A 4,705-nucleotide genomic window follows, 5' to 3' on the forward strand; every position below is an offset into this window, starting at 1 on the left:
TAAGATAGATTTATCGACAGTCGATAGAGGTGGAGTATGCAATAGTATATTCGTATAATTTATTAGTTGTAATTGCCTTGATTGATTTAGATATAATTTATTGCAAGGTTTGTTTAGAGGTCTTATCGTACGGACATATTTTAAACGCTTTAGCGGTTGATAAACTATCAGATAGAAATAATAAATATATATATTTTAGTGTGGGAGCCGAGCACGCTTGGCACGAATTGGGCCAGCTCACACCGGGAAAGTACCGCACCCCCACAGAAAACATTATCATATTAGTAGGATTCATTATCTTATTTATTTCTTTCATCGACGTCCCTGGGAGGTTAGCACCACTCCAGATGCTAAAATGGGATCAAATGACAACCATTCCCAATCAAACACGAAAATAATCGTCATTCGGTTGAGAACCCGCGGAGTTATCGAGTAATTGAAACAAAGAAAAATGTAATTTTTAGTTATATATTGAAATGCTTTTATAAATGAGAAATTTTTTGAAAGAATAGAGAAAATTCGATCCTGCCCCGTGATTGAATTAAAATGTACGTAATGTGAAAAATGTACTCGAATTGAGAACCTTTACACTGAAATCTGGAAAGCGTTACGAGAAAAAGCTTTTAATCAGCTTAGTGACAAATGAGTTTCTTTACTGAAATAGTATTAAATCGTATACAAATTTATATAAGAACTGTTATTTACTGTGGCTGAGTGATAATTAATAATATTAAGATTATACTTTATTGGTATAATGAATCGAAAGAAAAACTATTCCATATCTTAAGTTGGACCAAATTACACATAAAATGCCGAATTTCATCAAAATCGGTTCAGTTGGTGAAGAATGACACTAGATTTTTATAAATTAAGATTTTTATCATTATTATTATTCTTTGTTTTTCTGATGTCTTTATATATATATATATTTATGCGCTTCCCCACACCTATCCTCTATTTTAACTACTCTTAAGTGCAACCGGTCGTCTGAAAGAAATCGCTATTTAAGGATAAGACCGTGTGATAGTGCTAACTAGGTTAGGTCACAATTTGCAATTTTTTCAAAACAATAAAGTATAAATAAATAAATGAATACATTTTCAACGAGACTGCTATTTCCCTAAGGTGTATTGTATTTCATCCATTGATCGTAAATACTAATTTTAGCTAGTCGTAGATAAAACCACTGAACTTTTTTTTTTTTTGAATGTATTGATATGGATTTGAATAACTTAAAATGATATTTATATGTCCAGGCGTTGATGTCTTTTCTAAGGAAACGAGATTTATTCCATTACGATACACCCGTCTTGTGGAAATGTTTAAATATTCGTAAATATATCTAGTACGTATTGTATACTAACAAATTATGAATCGTGTTGAATGATACGATGAATGAATGTGTGTTTTAAACCCGTTAAATTTCGTTTTTGAATGTGTAACACGATCATAGTCAGGAATTAGCTTGAGATTGAATAATTTGTTTTAGTTTTTTTCTGTATGTTTGCATTGCATTTGTAGATAAATGAACCTTATGTTATTTGTTATATTTCGCGAAAAAAAACAAACAGAAGCAAACACTTATGGTATCTCGCAAATTCGACTTCAGTTATGACCGAATAATTTATATAAGGGCAGGTACGCAAAATTGCGAGAGATTAAATATACGTAAATAAAACCAATCAACTGACCAACATTAAAATCACAACGGCAGCGTTCAACAAATGTCACACGGTTTCGAACTGATTATTTCGATCACAACACACAAAAATCCGGCGCTGGAGTGACGGAGGACACGGGAGGAATTTTAATCGGAGCAATATCGACAGTTAGTTACCGGGAAACGAGGTGTTGCTGTACATAAGGTTACGTGCCAACACGTCCGCACGCTGCGACGGCCGCGCTCAGACTGAATGTCGGCGCATGCGCAGGTGATTTTTACACGGATCAATGGTGGACCGCGTCATGCGATAGAGCTTTTTTTTCGGTTATCGATTTTCCGGTTCCGATATGATATCGCGTCAAGTCACGGTTTGAGAATTCGCCGGTTGGGAAACAGTTCACGGCGTGTGTATGTGTGTGTGTTTAATTTTCGTGGAAATGTTCAGGCTGTAAAGATAAACGGTTAAGTTTTATTGCTTGGAGAATGTACCCAATAGGTAGGTTAGTATAGATAAGAGGCGTTGAAAATATTGTATTAACAGCGCTTAACCGCTGTTCAATGCAGGCATACAACTTCTGTCAGATCAGCTAGTATTTACTATCTATATCCAGAGGTATCATCTTATACAACAAGTATCGAATCACATACACATTGTAATAAATGTAAAAAAAACTGAGTGTGTGCGATTCACACACGATAGAAGTGAAACTTCAGTAAATCGACAAAAGAATGAGATGAATATATATAACGAGGGTAGGATAATTACAAAGTTTATTTGTTTAACAAAGAGGAGAGACCGATAATATAAAACAGTATGTATATTTCTGTCTCATTCTTTGCCGGCTTCAATCTACACATTGTTGTATTTGTGTCTCTCACCTGTCGTTTCTTCCGTTGCATCAGGTTTGAAATCACAACTATTCTAAAGAAGTTTCACTTCAATAATGTGTAAAAACATCGTGAGAAAACCGTCATGTCCAAAAAATCAAAAGTTCGACGACATGTGACATCTGCCAATCCGCACTTGGTCAGCGTGGTTGATTATGGCCTGATCCCTAATAGGAGGCCCGAGTCCCTGCAATGGGCACATACATCGGCTGATGATGATGATGATATACATAGCAATATTATGCTATAAAATAGTGCTTGGTCATCTGTTTCTGAATTACAAGAAAATTAGCTTTCTGATTCTCTTAAAAGATTGTTTTTTTATCAAACGTTCCTATCAACACATCTATTTATAGGGCATAGCAAGTGCCTTTATTCTGTGGCCAAGCATTGTTCTAAGAATAGTGGTTTCGGTGATTAATGGTAAACTATATACGCATATACTATATTCTATCTAGATTGTACCTACCTAAGATTTCTTAGTAGAGATATCAATTTTAATAGCTAGCGCGGCGGCTAGCCTTTGATGATGAATCGGAAAATAAGTTTCGTTATTCACGGAATTTATCAGGAACAAGCTAGCTAGGAATACTGGGTTTGTCATATACATGTTAACATAACCCATTTCAATCCTTTTTGACGAATGTACACTATAGAGATTTTTCTGTCTGTGAATCGAACTCCAGAGAATATTCCGTATTGTAAACGTAGAGATAAAATAACAAAGCTCCATTTATATTCGGGTGCCTAAATGCAGATGTGTAAATATCATCATCATCAGTCCATATGTGCTCCCTGCTGCTGGAACTCGGGCCTTCTATGAGGATTCAGGCCATACTCCACGTCGCTGGCCATTTGCGGGCCAATTGCGGGTTGGTAGATGTCACATGTCGTAGAACTTCTGATTCTTGGACATGACGGTTTTCTCACGATGTTTTTCCCTCACCGTTTCGAGCAGTGGTGATGTTATGCACATGCATAATCCCGCAGCTACGCAGTTACATATGAAAGGTTCATTAAAAATTATATAAATAATTAAAATAATTATATTATATATTATTTTTATAATTAAAAAAAATAAAGAACGGAGGTACATTATTGCGACTGCTTTTCGAACCGGTTTTCTTTTTAAAACTGTGCTATGACGATTCAAAAGTGCTTCTATAAGAAGTCTAATTGAATAAATGAATGTTTGAGTTTGAATGCGCATACGTTTCCGCTAACTTTGTTCATACATCGTAACGTAAAAATTAAATAAAAACAAAGTATATTATTGTATTTTCTTGTGTTTGATTTTACGCGAGTATTATACATTTAGAAATTAAAGACTATAATGAATAAATCGCGTTTAAAATCCGTTAAAAACTCTTTAATCTAAAAACAAAGTTGTATGTTGTTGTATGTATGTTTAAGTAGGTATGTCGTGGAGATACAATTATCTCTTTATTTACATTGAAACAATAAAAAATCTAGTACAATGTTTGTGACGATAAAAAAAAACAATAAATTCTCAATGATCACGATTGAATCGCGCACGTTGCATGACGCGGTCCCATCTATCTATCTATCGATCGTAATTCGTATGCGGCGAGCGGCGTAGTAAGGGGTGGACCGGTTCTGAATTTTGTTTGCTGGCGTTTATTGTCTATCTATATTATATATACACGGCAATGTTTACGTTTGTTGCTCCGTCGACTGACTGACCGGGGAATGCGGCTGTGCAGCACTGTTGCGCTTTAATTGTTACTGCTATACGTGATACTTGACCGCGCGACCTTCGCCATGGGTGCACGGCGTAGAGTCCACGGCACGGCACGGCAGGGGGGGGGGGGTGTAGTAGCATGTGCAGGTGCTCAGGGTAGCGAGATGGGGTTGATTGTGCCACGTGCGTATAAGCTGGGGCAAGGTGGTTTGATAGGTGACATTTTTAATGGTTCGTATAAGCACTATAGGCACTCGTAATAAGAAAGAAAAATGGGTACGACGATTGATCGGGTGGGACACATAGATCATAATCATCATCATCATCAATGGTGCACCTGATTGTAAGCGATCACCAAAGCCCATGAACATTCGCAGAGGTAGCGCCTCTGAGATGCGCTTCTCGCTTTAAAGCGAAAAAGGATTGTCAATCGGAAAGAGAGAATGGACGGG

The 4,705-nt window shown here is 36.5% G+C and overlaps 2 protein-coding genes across 3 annotated transcripts in view; one reads left to right on the plus strand and one right to left on the minus strand.

Moving 5' to 3' along the window:
* LOC119838515 overlaps window positions 1-1,943 on the minus strand; it is a 54,963-nt gene extending 53,020 nt beyond the window's left edge. Inside the window, exon 1 of one of the 2 annotated variants that reach the window (XM_038364486.1) lies at window positions 1,692-1,943. The gene's annotated coding sequence lies outside the window, so the exon portion shown is untranslated. The remainder of the gene's footprint in view (window positions 1-1,691) is intronic. The other variant, XM_038364487.1, reaches the window with a different exon arrangement.
* The window catches only part of LOC119838514, a 94,932-nt gene that overhangs the window by 56,746 nt on the left and 33,481 nt on the right, over window positions 1-4,705 (plus strand). The gene's annotated exons all lie outside the window — the stretch shown is intronic.

Source organism: Zerene cesonia, unplaced genomic scaffold (assembly GCF_012273895.1).
Source record: "Zerene cesonia ecotype Mississippi unplaced genomic scaffold, Zerene_cesonia_1.1 Zces_u003, whole genome shotgun sequence".
Taxonomy (NCBI): domain Eukaryota; kingdom Metazoa; phylum Arthropoda; class Insecta; order Lepidoptera; family Pieridae; genus Zerene; species Zerene cesonia.